General features: G+C 40.6%; 1 protein-coding gene across 1 annotated transcript in view; it reads left to right on the top strand.

Moving 5' to 3' along the window:
- Positions 1–3,431: 3,431 nt before the first annotated feature.
- pacsin1a (protein kinase C and casein kinase substrate in neurons 1a) overlaps positions 3,432–15,341 on the top strand; it is a 315,211-nt gene continuing 303,301 nt past the window's right edge. Inside the window, exon 1 of the mRNA XM_065282588.2 lies at positions 3,432–3,588. The gene's annotated coding sequence lies outside the window, so the exon portion shown is untranslated. The remainder of the gene's footprint in view (positions 3,589–15,341) is intronic.

Here is a 15,341-nt window from a genome sequence, read left to right as displayed (position 1 = left end):
GCCCTGGGCATTTTATAATGGCAGTCTATGGGAAATGTTGCTAAGGTGTTCAGATGTTAAATGAGTAAAATGAGCCCACCCCCATGTCTCTACGACACTGTGGTGCAAAGATATCCCATCTTGCATGTTTTTATTTCCTCATATGGCCGTGTTCCCTGCCCCATTATAAGTCAATGGGGAATTGACTTATTCCCCGAAATTTTGTCCAGATATAAGAAGAAGAAGAAGAATATCCGAAAGGAATAATAATATTGATGCCTCGGATAAAGTGACACTTTGTAGTTTTTCAACCTTCATAATATATTTTCAAGACCCTTGTGATGGTACATCGACTTAAAATAGGTAACTTCCTCCACTTCCTCAAATTCAGACGTGATAGCGCAGCTATTTATTTTCCTGATGTTTTTGTCATGGCCGAAGCAGCAACTAAGAAAAAGAAACCCAAGGTTTTGTCTGAGGAGACCAGAAAGAGAAAACGGGAGAGTGACAGAATAAAAGGAAGGACGAGGATCAATATTCGGCCAGCGTTCAGTCGCTGCCGTGACCTAAAAGCATCAGCTAAATGAATAAGTAAAGTAAAGGAGGAGGAGGGGTTCTTGACCGATGCTGACTTGGCCGTCATGCTTTGGGACTAGTAAGTAATGTTATATTGCTTGCATATATAAGTCCTGTCTAGCGCCCAAACACTTTTTTAAACATTTTACTGGAGGCTACTTGGAGAGTGTAGAGAGAGAGAGAGATATTTATATCACGTGACACTATGGCGTTGTTCTATCATCATGGACCTACCACACGGGTGATCCGGGTTCCCTTTTAGGCAATATTTTTTATGTAAACTTTAACCAAGTGACCACCGTTACATCTGGCTTGTAAACGTCTTTTGGTGTTCGAAAATATAAAACCCATGAAATTATAGTCATATGACATGCTGGAAGGCACACTTTGAGTTGTCTTCTTTTCCTTTGCGACAATGTCTGGCTCTCTCAAAAAAGTTTTTTTCCTCTCATAGGACTTTTCTCCCACAGGGTTTTCTCCTAGGGTTTTTTTTACCTCTGGGGAATATGCTGACATTGGCTTAATTTAACAACCTCTTACATTTTTGCTACGCTCGCTAGTATGGTTGATCTTGCACTGTATTCTGCTGTTTTTAAGATTTTTCTGTGTTTTTTCCTGTATCTATTAATGTAAAGCTGCTTTGAAACAATTAAACAATTTTGAAAGCGGCAGCAGAAGACCACACCGGGCACCACTCCTGTTAGCTAAGATCAGGAAACTGAGACTACAGTTCGCACAGGCTCACCAAAATTGGACAAGATTAAAGAAAAACGTTGCATGGTCTGATGAGTCTCGATTTTAACTGTTACATTCAGATGGTAGGATCAGAACTTGATGTAAACAACATGAACGCATGTAAACAAATAGTTTAAAGAATATGAATATATATATATATATATATATATATATATATATATATATATATATATATATATATATATATATATATATATATATATATATATATATATATATATATATATATATATATATATATATATATATATATATATTCATATTCTTTAAACTATTTGTTTACATGCGTTCATATATATATAATATTTTGAAGGCCCGATCTTTCTGTGTTTTTGAAGCTTTGATTGTGTTTACAGTGCGCAATATAATATGTATTCATGTTTTACACAATTTAATTATCTCTAGACCGCTGTTTTCACTGTCCTCAAAAGGGCTGATGTCTTCCTTGTTCTATGAAGTCCCTTCTTCAGAAAAACGTATCAAGTTTTGATTGTTTAGCTTGTTTAGTGTGTTGTGATTCGATAGCAGCTTAGCTTGTCGTTAGCTTAGCTGGCGACTGATGTATTCCTGTGGGTGGAGATTAGTCAAAAAAATGTTCTACTGACATCATTAAATTAGGAAGTAGAGGGCTGTACTCCAACTCGGCCATTCGCTGTAGGCTTTGAAAGGGGAATTGTGTTGATATTATACTATTATAGCAACATTAACTAACTAGGGTTTAAAAAATGGGATCAGAAAGTATAAAATAGTTTATAATATTATATACATGAGTATATTAGTATCAGAAATATTTTTTAATCTTAATTCTTATATTCACATATGCGAATGTGTTTTAGTCATGATGCTTCTTGTAGATTTTAAATTCATAAGAAATTAACTGTGTTGCCTTTGAGGGTACTCAACCTGTGTATTTTGTGGTTAACAGGCAAGGGACAGCAAGAATCACTGTCATATATGTCTGTAATTTCCCTATACAAAGAGAAGAGGTGAGCTATCACAAATAAAAGTTTTTTCTTTGTTTTCTGCTTGTGGTTTTCCTGTTGTTTCATTGTTGTTATATTTATTTCCTGAGCTTTTGACCTTTGCCTGTTTCATGGACATTGATTATGGATTACCCTTTAATAAAGTTAGCATTTGGATCATCAACCTTTTGTGTCCTGTGCAGGTCATAACATGTGCAGGCAATAGTAAGTAAGTAAGTAAATTTTATTTATCCAGCGCCTTTCACAGACAATGTCACAAAGCGCTTTACAATACAAAATTTACAACATAATAAAAATAAGCTAAAAAAGAAAATAAATCAATAAAACACATTCAATGATAAATATGACATGAACATAGATTACTCAAAAGCTAACCTGAACAAATGAGTCTTCACTCGTCCCTTAAAAATGTCCACATTCTCAGCAAACCTAATACTGTTTGGCAAAGCATTCCAGAGTCTGGGTGCCATACAAAACACTTGTTTGACATACTCAGGCGTGAAACTTCAAAAGATTCACAAATACTAAGAACATATTTTACAATAAAAAAGATTCAGGATCTGCAGCTCAAGATTTAAAAAAATGTGGAAATATTTTTGATAACAAATTCATTCCAAGAATTAAAAAAAGAATTTAAATGATATTAATCAGATAAGTTCCCGGACTTGGGCTGTTTCTGGGGCATTATTCATTCCCATATTTCACAAGAGTCTGGCAACCACTAGTGAGCCAAGTTATTATTATTATTTTTTTTTTGCCTTCTTAATTTAGGGCAAACTGTTTTGGCTACCTGGTTATGGTCACTATCAGTATGAACACATTTCAGAACCAAGGACAGCAGCCATTATCATCATCAACATTAAGAAAAGAAGGAACTGCAAGGGCTCAAAAACTAGTTAAAATGGGTCAGCTATTCCCTTTTTAGCAGATTTAAATCTAAAACCAACTTTCTATTTTGACAGTCATTTAAAAGTAATCGTATATTCTTATGAAATATTTTGTTTATTATTGCATGTATCATAGAAATCGCACTTTATATATGCTAAAACCTAAAAAAATTCCTATCTTTAACATCCTTTGGAAAAAACGTCATCGTTTCTGGTGGTTTTCTGTCGTTGGGCATCACGCGTGTGAATGACAGCTTCGGGCTGAACCATCCCCCATCGGCGGAGGATGCGTGAGCACATCGCTGCATGCGTACATCGTGATCCGGTGAATGCGGAGGGACACGGGCTTGGGGTCACCTTCTATCACTGCGAAAGAAGAAAGCAAACCGTCGTGATACGTCTTTTTGGTAGGAAACAATAATAATTCTATGCTATGGATTTATTGTGAATTTGGTCGTATTGTTGCTCTAAGTGTTTCAGGTTTTGGTGTTTTCATATCATGGATATTCGCTCTTGTTTTGCGGATTAGTTAAGGGTAGCCTATGTTAAACCCCGATGTTTACAAACGACGAAAATGAAATAAATCGAGCGATTCGGTCGCTTGCCAGCGTTGCGTTCTTGTTATTCAGTTTATCTGTGTTAAATATGCTATTTAAATATTACATTCATCTAATCCATCCTTTGAAAAAAAAGCAGATACGTTTTAATGAAAACGCCACTGTCATATAGCTTAGATGAAATTTCAAAATCAAAATCGATGTTAAACACAGCGTAAAAGCATTTTCAACTAAAGAGATCACAGCCATGTTTTTTTAATAATAATAACTGCCATAGCCTTCACGCCTTACTGTTATTTATAACGCTATAAACAGCAAATCTGGAATAGCATATTAACAATGTTTTGGTTAATAGTCTTTAGATTCTGTTTTATTTATTTGTTTTTGAAAAAATCTTTACTAGTTTGCGTTATTTGCTCTTACATGGTATCGAGGTGTGATGATAAACACATCGCAAAAAACAAACAAACAATCAAATCATCATTATTTAAAATATTGTGCTTGACGTTATTAATCGAATACGTTTCTGTAAAACCAGTAACTAATAACTAAGATCAAATATAAATGCATCCCGACTGGTCGTTACGTAACAGCTAGCAACACAAACACTTTACAGTTATCGATAAAGAGGCAGATTCTTCATTGGTAAAAATCTACTACACCACACAAAATATGCTCTTGCTCAGTTTATGATATAGATTCCTTTTAATATTTGTTTTTATAATGTAATTTATGATCTTAGTCAATCTCCTAAATTTAACTGGTAGGCTAATCTGTTACTGCCTGCCGTCATATCTTGTACATTTGACCTCTCCTTAAAAATTCACCAATTCAGAACCTTCGTGCAGAGACCGTAAGTTAATAAGCGTTCGACCAATTGATTTTAAAGCACCCCTTAATTTTATTTCAGATGACCACAACTATCAGCCAGTGAGGTTTGTCTTTGGTGTTAGTACTGTATTCATTAAACAGTGAAAAACTCTGCAAGCAGAAGAATACATTTTTTAATAGTGATGGACAAACATTGATTTACAGATGAAAAACATATAAATGTTACAGTGTGTACAAGCTCAACAGTCGTTACTAGTCCTTAGCATATAATAATAAAAAATGAATTACAAAGAACAGAAATTTATATTGTTTCAAAATTGCTTCAGTTACTTGGTCTGGATGTTTAGTTATAGTCATATATATTACATATGTGGAGTACATTGTGGTAAATATCTGTTTGTTTTGTTGGATCTATTGTGATAGATGGTTGTGGTAGTGCCAATGAGCTGTCCAGGGTTCTGAAACTTACAAAAAATAGGTAAATCCCATATTTTCAAAAAAATGGTTTAGCCAAAAATGAAACATTTTACTCTCCCCCCATCATTTAAACCATTGATGACATCTTTGCCATTCAGAACCAAAGCATATTACAACATATCAAAACTTATTTTTAAAAAAGGGTGGTTTTAAAAATAGGAGTGCATTGATCCCCTTTTCAATCTGTAAAATGATAATTAATTCACCCCACACGACTTGTGCTGTATTTCTACTGTACAAACTGTTATATTCTATTCCCCTTACCTATCCCAGCCCCTAACCCCAATGTCACAAAAACCTGTTGCCAGTCTTTAATCTATGAAAAACTACCCTTTAGTATGTTTTTTAGCGTTTCAGTTTATGAGGACATATCCTGTTTCCTTTTACGGAGTCTACCAGTATTACTAGGTACCAATTGGTAAAGGTTGGGTGATTACTTGGGTATATTTATTGCATTAATTGGCTTTCCCTTCTGAAGATGATAATATGCACTGCCTTGTACATAACAGTTCCACATAACTGGTAAACTTTGATGCCTTCTTGCCTTTTTAAGCACTGATAACAAATTTGCACGGGGATTAACACAACCAATCCTTGTACTGTTGGTACTGTTGAGCTCCATATGTGTAGTCCTCTAGGCCTCTGTAGTCCTGTATGATTTATCTGTTTGTTTGTTTTTTGTCAATGAACTCTGTAGATAGATTCCTCCCCAGTGGGCTGTACCATATGTGTACTTCCTAGTTGGTAAGTGTACTTCCTTTTGATGTATTCTCCATATAGTAACCTCACTTCAGCATGATGTGGTCTCCATAGTGTTCTTCTTCCAGAAGAGGAAGTGTCCCTTCCTAGAGTCACAACATTGACACAACATTTAGTGAGTAATAAATATGGAAATTAGTTTTCCCTGATAGACAGAAAAAGATGCTGTTGTCCCTCCTGCCACCGTGCTGAAATGACCATGGCCAGGAGTATCTTGGCTTCTCAGTGTAATTCTAAAAGAGTGGAGCATGCCATCTAATCACATACAGCCAGGGACTTTCTCGCTGTGTGTCGCCCGTCTCTTTCAATCCACTCCAGTAACTGACGAGAGAAGGATGACGTGAACTCCACTGCTTCGTTCTCATTGGTAGTCGCTCCCAAAATTCGCTCAACATTTGCAAAAAGTTTAACTTTTCTTAACTGTCTCGCATCGCTGGAGATGCCCATATGGTCGCCAACGGTCACTTTCGTTCGTGCCGCCAGAAGTCGCCAGGTTTCCATTGAAATGAATGAGATCGCGTCGCTCTGCTACTGCTGGTCGCTGGCTGTCTGAATGGGGTGTAAATGTGCATTTTAGTCTTGGATTAGGATAAACAGTCTGGGAAACTGCCAATAAACAAACCTAAACATGATGTCACTTCTTTCCCATTTAAAGGCACTGCATTCCAAAATACCTATGAACAGGTGGGAAATTGGAATTTGACAGGTGAGGGAACTCTTGAAATAAAACAGTGGCAAAAATCAGCCTAGGGCTGATATCAGCCTAATATGAGGGTAAAGGATTTGACGACACTACACTGTATCTGGTGCATACAATTATCGTGCTCAGATTTTTTTTCATTAAATCAATTAGTAGTATTGAGGTACAGAAATAGAATCAAATGAATAACAACACAGTCTTCATTGTATAAATTAAATATTATTTAAAGCCCTGCTCCTGGCCTTTTAAACCACCATTGGGCCAGCACCCCCTTACCTTCACTTGCTTTTACAGCCTTACGCACCTTCTCGATCCCTGCATTCTGTCACTGAGCAACAGCTTGTGATGCCATCTCAAAAAAGGGAAAAAAACATTATCGTGTACCTTCCCTGGAGCTGTTTCACAATTGTAGAATGATCTGCCAGTCGCGACACAATCTGCTGACTCTGTAGCTGCCTTTAATAATCAGCTAAAAACCCATCTCTTCCACCATTACCTTAATATAGGACTTACGATCTTTCTTTTTCCTTTATTCTTGATCTCTATCTGTACATAAAAAAAAACTAACTAACCACCCCTTAGCTATGTAAACTGTGTTAGACTTGATGTAGTCTCTGTCACAATAATAGTTCGGAGTCAAATGCAAGTTAAAAATGTTTATTTAGAAAAGGAGAGATGGAGAGCAAAGTCAAATAGTTTAGAACCACACACGGCAATCACCCGCGACTCACTCTGGATAGAATCACTACCGCCGGTATGAAGCACACACGACAGTAGGAGAGAGTGAGTCGGCACTACAGAATAGTCCAGTTCAGATCTTGAAGAGAGAGAGCCACCCACGCTCACAGTCGAAAACGCCAGCACAATCACCACACGCGACAGAGGGTATGAGACACACGCCACTGAAGGTGGGTGAAAGGCGGAGATGGAAGATGTTAATCCAAAGTTCTCAGACTGGATATAATCCACTGCGGATGCAGATGTAGCTGACGCAACCCGGAAGTAACTGGTGTACCGCCTAAATACAAAGCAAACCAGCTGTTCCGAGAAACCATCAGAGTCAATAGAGTTCATATAATCCACAATGGTGAAATCAGAATAATCCACTCACGGGTGATGGTGATAGCCGATGAAAACCGGAGACAACTGGTGTAACGCCTAAATATGAAGCGAACCAGCTGATCTGAAAAACAAACTGAGTCAATAGAGTTCCAGTATAATCCACAAGCGAGTGTATCCGGGCGAAGACGAGCCTCCGGATGCCGAAATCCAAACCTGGGGTTACTGGAGAGAAAAACAAAGAAACGTCCGACAAGACAAGGCAGAGCAGCTAGACTGTGACCAAACAAATGAGCGCGCAATGAGAGACAGGACGACGTGCAATATAAAGGGATAGGTAAACGAGACACCACCGGTGAACAATTACCGAAACGAGCGGGCGGGGTTAGTGAACACATGAGGAACCGTCACCACAGGTAAATAAACAAACACATACCCCACACACCACCATCGATCACCCAGAAGTCATGACAGTAGCCTCCCCCCAAGGCCGGCACCAGACGGACCGGGTACTCACCTTGTCGCCGACGGAGGTCCTCGATTAGATCAGGATCCAGTATATCCCGAGCCGGAACCCAAGACCTCTCATCCGGACCGTATCCTTCCCAATCCGCTAGATACTGAAAACCTCTGCCCCTGCGGCGAGAATCTAGTAACCTCTTAACAGTATAGACAGGGGCACCATCCACTAGACGAGGGGCGGGGGGGTTAGGGGCAGAGACAGGAGGGTTATTGCAGGCAAATATCACAGGTTTAACCTTGTATACATGAAAAACAGGGTGAACCCAACCAAGAGAAAGGGGTAACTTAAGCTTTACCGTCACCGGATTAATGACCTTAGAAATGCTGTATGGCCCAATGAATCGCGGAGCCAGCTTACGAGAAGGCTCACGGAGAGACAGATCCTTGGTAGAAAGCCATACCCTTTGACCACAAACGTAACGGGGTGGAGGTCGCCGATGACGGTCAGCCGCAGCTTTGGTTCGTCTGGAATTAGATAGTAAAAGTGTCTTAGCTCTCCTCCAAGTGCGTCTGCACCTGCGCACAAAAGCTAACGCAGACGGAACCGCTGCCTCAGGCTCCTGTGATGGAAAAATGGGGGGTTGATAACCGATGGAAAGTTCATACGGGGACATATTAGTAGACGTAACGGGAAGAGAATAATGAGAATACTCAACCCACGGGAGCTGATCGCACCAAGAATTCGGATATTGTGACGACAGACAGCGAAGCGTTCTACCGAGATCCTGATTAGCCCGTTCGCATTGCCCATTGGTCTGCGGGTGATAACCAGAAGACAAGCTGGCCGTAGCACCAATCTGTCTACAAAACTCCTGCCAAAAACGAGAGATGAACTGAGGACCCCTATCTGACACTACACCAGTCGGAATACCGTGTAACCGAAAGACGTGATTGATCAAAACCTGAGCCATCTCCTTGGCAGAAGGAAGCTTGGGTAGGGGAATAAAATGAACCACCTTAGAAAAGCGATCCACCACAGTTAGAATAACCGTGTTACCATTAGATGCCGGTAAGCCGGTGACAAAATCAAGGGCTTTATGAGACCAGGGGCGGGAGGGCATTGGCAAAGATTTAAGCAGACCAGCTGGAGGTAAATTAGATGCTTTATTACGAGCACAAACCGAACAGGCTAATACAAACTGTCTGACGTCCGTGGTCATAGAAGACCACCAAAAACGCTGATGGACGGCAGCCAACGTTCTCCGAATACCTGGATGGCCGACAAATTTGGACTCGTGACCCCACCAGATGACATCGGAACGTAACCGCTCAGGAACCCGTAGGCGACCCGCTGGACACCCCTCCGCAACTTCCCCTTCCCGGCCGGCCTCTCTCACCCGCTGTTCGATTCCCTGTACGAGGGCACCGACCACTCTCCCCTTGGAGAATGGTCTCAGTCCTCTCGGAATCAGACTTTTCGAACAGACGGTAGAGAGCGTCAGGTTTAGTATTCTTCGAGCCAGGCCGGTACGAGAGGGTGAAGTTAAAACGATCAAAGAAAAGTGCCCAACGAGCCTGCCTAGATGTTAGTCTTCTGGCCGAACGGATATATTCAAGGTTCTTGTGATCCGTCCAGACCAGAAAGGGCTCCGAGGTTCCCTCCAACCAGTGACGCCACTCCCCCAAAGCGAGTCTAACCGCCAACAGCTCCTGATTACCTATGTTGTAATTTCGTTCTGCTGGGTTTAACCGGTGAGAGAAAGAAGCACAAGGATGCACTTTCCCATCGATAGATGATCGCTGAGATAAAACGGCGCCTACCCCGACATCAGACGCATCCACTTCCACTATAAACTGTTCAGCCAGATCGGGAATAGAGAGGACAGGTGCAGAGATGAACCGGGACTTTAAAACATCAAAGGCCTCCTGAGCCTCCCTATCCCAACGGAAACACACGTTAGGTGAAGTGAGAGCGGTAAGAGGTTTAGCGATCTGACCAAAATTTCTGATGAAACGCCGATAAAAATTGGGACGAATCTCTCCCTCTGCAATAACAAAACCCAGAAACGAAACTGACTGCTTGTGGAACTCGCACTTCTCCGCCTTAACGAAAAGTTGATTCTTTAATAGCCGTTGCAAAACCATGCGAACATGCTGGGTGTGTATCTGCATGGAGGGAGAAAAGATGAGAATGTCATCGAGATACACAAAGACAAATCTATTAATCATGTCACCCAGCACTTTATTGACCATGGTCTGGAAGACAGCCGGAGCGTTACAAAGCCCGAACAGCAGAACAGAATATTCCCAGTGTCCTGAAGGTGTATTAAAGGCTGTCTTCCACTCATTGCCCTCCTTAATACGTACCAAGTGATAAGCGTTGCGCAGATCTAACTTGGTAAACACGTGCGCTCCCTGTAACAACTCGAATGCTGATGACATTAATGGCAAGGGGTACTTATTCTTAACAGTAATGTCATTCAACCCTCGATAATCAATGCACGGACGAAGAGACCCGTCTTTCTTCTTAACAAAGAAAAATCCAGCACCAGCTGGAGACGACGAGGAGCGGCAAATGAGACCGGCTTTTAAAGCTTCACTAATGTACTTATCCATAGCTTCTCTTTCAGGTTTAGATAGGGAAAAACTACGACCCTTAGGCGGAGAAGTGTTGGGAAGGAGTTTGATCTCACAATCATACGACCGATGAGGAGGCAGAGAAGTGACTCGGGCTTTACTGAATACCTGATGCAGATCCGAGTAATCCGCCGGGACCCCAGAGAGATCGACAGCCGGAACCTGCGAAACAGAACAAGAGACAAGAGAAGGAGCAGGACCAAGACATGAAACATAACACGAAGACTTCCATGACAACACAACATTGTTCTGCCAATCAACGTGAGGATTATGTTTGGATAACCAGTCATGACCTAAAATGACCGGCGATTGTGAATCATCTAAAAGATAGAATTCAATCTCCTCACGATGATTGCCAGAAACAAACAAACTCACAGGGGGTGTGCGGTGCGTGATCACAGCCATATGCTGACCCTTCAAAGTCCAGGCAGACAAAGGAGAGGAAAGAGAAATAAAAGGAATACCCCAGGACTTGGCCAACCCAGCATCCAAGAGACAAGCCTCCGCACCGGAGTCCAACAACGCCCGTGAATGAAAAGAGTTAATTATGACCGGAAGTGTGGTACTGCTTACGGGAGATTTAAATGACGATGCGCCCACCGAGACTCCCAAGTTCATCGGTGGGCGGAACCCCTTTACCGGAGATGTAGCCGCCATGTGCCCCGGCTTGCCACAATACAGACAAAGTCCATTAATCAGACGATGATTTCTCTCACCAGCAGTGATACGAAACTTTCCCAGTGGCATGGGTTCCTCGGTGAGCAATCACCCTCGACTCACTCTGGATGGAATCACTACCGCCGGTATGAAGCACACACGACAGTAGGAGAGAGTGAGTCGGCACTACAGAATAGTCCAGTTCAGATCTTGAAGAGAGAGAGCCACCCACGCTCACAGTCGAAAACGCCGGCACAATCACCACACGCGACAGAGGATATGAGACACACGCCACTGAAGGTGGGTGAAAGGCGGAGATGGAAGATGTTAATCCAAAGTTCTCAGACTGGATATAATCCACTGCGGATGCAGATGTAGCTGACGCAACCCGGAAGTAACTGGTGTACCGCCTAAATACGAAGCGAACCAGCTGTTCCGAGAAACCATCAGAGTCAATAGAGTTCATATAATCCACAATTGTGAAATCAGAATAATCCACTCACGGGTGATGGTGATAGCCGATGAAAACCGGAGACAACTGGTGTACCGCCTAAATACGAAGCGAATCAGCTGATCCGAAAAACAAACTGAGTCAATAGAGTTCCAGTATAATCCACAAGCATGTGTATCCGGGCGAAGACGAGCCTCCGGATGCCGAAATCCAAACCTGGGGTTACTGGAGAGAAAAACAAAGAAACGTCCGACAAGACAAGGCAGAGCAGCTAGACTGTGACCAAACAAATGAGCGCACAATGAGAGACAGGACGACGTGCAATATAAAGGGATAGGTAAACGAGACACCACCGGTGAACAATTACCGAAACGAGCGGGCGGGGTTAGTGAACACATGAGGAACCGTCACCACAGGTAAATAAACAAACACATACCCCACACACCACCATCGATCACCCAGAAGTCATGACAGTCTCAGCCTAAGACATCACGCCCACAGAATTTTGGCTAAATGTCAGAGGTTAATCGTACGCTTTCCTGGAAACCCTGTTGGAATGTCGAAGTCGTCTTTTGATTTGTTGAAATAAACCGGATTTCCAGGAGACGTGAGTGTCACGAATAGTTTCGGTCCCTAGAAAACAAAGCTCTGACGTTTCATTGAGGAAGAGAATCAGTCGTGTTCACGTGGATAATATTGACCAGTTATCATGATCAGCTAAACATTGGATTCCTAGAAATATGCAAAGTTCGCGGCCTAGACTCTTTAAAAGATGTCCAAGAATTTAGCTTGAGGTAGTTAGTGGAGTCAAAAAGATTGGTTCTCCTGAATTGCTTGTAGGTGTTTAAAAGTGAAGAGATATGCTTTAAACACACGTTTTCGGGAGCGTTTTATTGGTGTGGCTGTTGATGAAGTGCACAACGTTGTTCTATGGTGAGTAATGTAGTTTATTTAGATGCTATTCGGTTGCGGCTGGTTATTTCAGTAACTACCTTGTTGCCAGACGGCTCATTTTTGTGGGGAGTCCGAAACGTGACGCTAGACGAAACAAACTGTGATTGGTTGTTTGACATGTTGGTCGAACAGCCTTGTGGGTGGGCTTTGTCCAGAAAAAGCAGCGAAAAACACCAGACCTTCATTATTGAAGTCTGGCTAAGCGAGACTAGACTTGATAAGACTATTTCAAGTGCCCTTATGTATTGATGTTCATGTGTTGCTAATATTGCTTCTGTTGTTTACCTTATTTGTAAGTCGCTTTGAACAAAAGTGTCTGCTAAATGACTAAATGTTAATATTACTAATCTTTTTTTAAGTTATAAAAGTGTTTTTTCTTTTGTCTTCTGTAGTTTGATTAACATAATGACACAAACATAAGCAGAGGTGGGCACAAATAAATCAAAAACTATTTTGTTACAAACTACAAGTACTGGCTCATGAAATGTAACAAAATAAAATACCAAAATACTGATGTGACAAATTTATTTGAATAAAATACAAGTAATTAGTATTTTGAAAATTTAAAAATACTCCCACAATATTATAAAGAATATTTTATTACTGAAAGGTCAATGACACAAATAGTAGAAATAACACAAATATGAGAAATGTGAAAATTCAAAATGGCGAAGTAGCAAAATAAAAAAGCATGGAATCTCTACAGGGCCTGAAAAAGTTCCCTCTATCGTAAATGGCATGTATAGCTAAGTTCACACCAAAAGTGTGGTAGGCTGCCCTTAAAGGGATAGTTCACCCAAAAATGAAAATTATGTCATCATTTACTCACCCACATGTTGTTACAAACCTGCATACATTTCTTTATTCTGATGAAAACAAAGGAAGATATTTTGAGAAATGTTTGTTACCAAACCGTTTGTGGACCCCATTTAATTCCATAGTATTCTTTTTTCCTACTATGGAAGTGAATGGGGTCCATGAACGGTTTGGTTACAAACATTTCTCAAAATATCTTCTTTTGTATTCATCAAACATCAAAGCGTGTTTGATGTAGGATAAGTAGCCATATTATTACTGTTACTCTACTCGTCCCTTTTAGGTTTGAATAAGCGTAGAGAGACATTTCCTAACCACTGGCTAAGGGAGGGGAAACAGCCATAAATCTATATTTATGTTATGTACACTAACAGCTATAATGAGGAACTTCATTGAAAGGTCAATAACAGAAATAGTAACAAATAGCAATAGTAGCAAACCATTTTTAAGAGGAGCAGCGCCACTTCTTCTCCTGTGTTAAAAACTCGTTCACTTCTTGGAGGGAGCCCTGTCTAGGGTGTCATGTGATTTTCGATAAAGGGTGGGCGCCAGTGGCTCTGGGGTTCATGTAGGTTGTCTACAAATTGGAAGGTTGGTTGTTAAGTCCCTGGCTCCACCTGACCAAAGGTTAAGGTGTCCTTGAGCAAGACACCTAACCCCAGCCACTCCCGACTTGCATGGCTGACACCGCCGTCGGTGTATGAATGAGTTCGTGAATGTGAGGCAAAAACTTGTAAAGCGCTTTGGACGGCCATTGGTCTGTGAAAGCACTATATAAATGCAGTCCATTTACCATCTAACCTGGACATTGCCAACATCAGACCGAAAATATGGCAAAATCATTAACTATAAGCATATGGTGATTTTTCTTAAGTATTTAAGTATTTGAAATACTCTAAATACACTCCCTCAAAATATTTTGTTACAAACTACATTTTATTTTTTCCACAACTGCAAAATACAAATTACAAAATACAGGAAAGTAATTAAAAACGTATTTAAAATACATTTAATTGAAATACTGCCCATGTGTGAACATAAGCATATTTACTGTACTGTCTCTTAAGACCAGGGCCCGTATGTATAAAGCCACTCAGAGTAAAATTTTAGTCTTAAAGGAATATTCCATTTTCTTAAAAGAAAAATCCAGATAATTTACTCCCCACCATGTCATCCAAAATGTTGATGTCTTTCTTTGATCGGTCGAGAAGAAATTATGTTTTTTGAGGAAAACATTGCAGGATTTTTCTCATTTTAATGGACTTTAATGGACACCACCACTTAACACTCAACTCAACACTTAACAGTTTTTTCAACGGAGTTTCAAAGGACTCTAAACGATCCCAAACGAGGCATAAGGGTCTTATCTAGCAAAACGATTGTCATTTTTGACAATAAAAATAACAAATATCCACTTTAAAAACACAACTTCTCGTTTAGATTTGGTCGTCATGCGCTAGCGTGACCTGACGCAATACGTCATCACGTCAAGAGGTCACAGAGGACGAACGCGAAACTCCGCCCCAGTGTTTACAAATGTGGTGAAAGAGGACCGTTCCTACGTTGTTGTATGTCAACTGATACTAATTAATGTCTTTGTGTCAGTTTATTGTTTAAAATGGTCCGCAAATGTGCGTTTTTATATATGTAACACGTGACCTCCCTACGTCACTACGCATTTACGTTAGGTCGCGCTGGACCGGACCTAAACGAAAAGTTGTGCTTTAAAAGTGTATATTTGTTATTTTTCTGGTCAAAAATGACAATCGTTTTGCTAGACAAGACCCTTATGCCTCGTTT

Source organism: Paramisgurnus dabryanus, chromosome 21 (genome assembly GCF_030506205.2).
Source record: "Paramisgurnus dabryanus chromosome 21, PD_genome_1.1, whole genome shotgun sequence".
Classification (NCBI taxonomy): Eukaryota; Metazoa; Chordata; class Actinopteri; order Cypriniformes; family Cobitidae; genus Paramisgurnus; species Paramisgurnus dabryanus.
The sequence above is the reverse complement of the archived record's forward strand: the minus strand, read 5'-3'. Positions and strand labels throughout refer to the sequence as shown.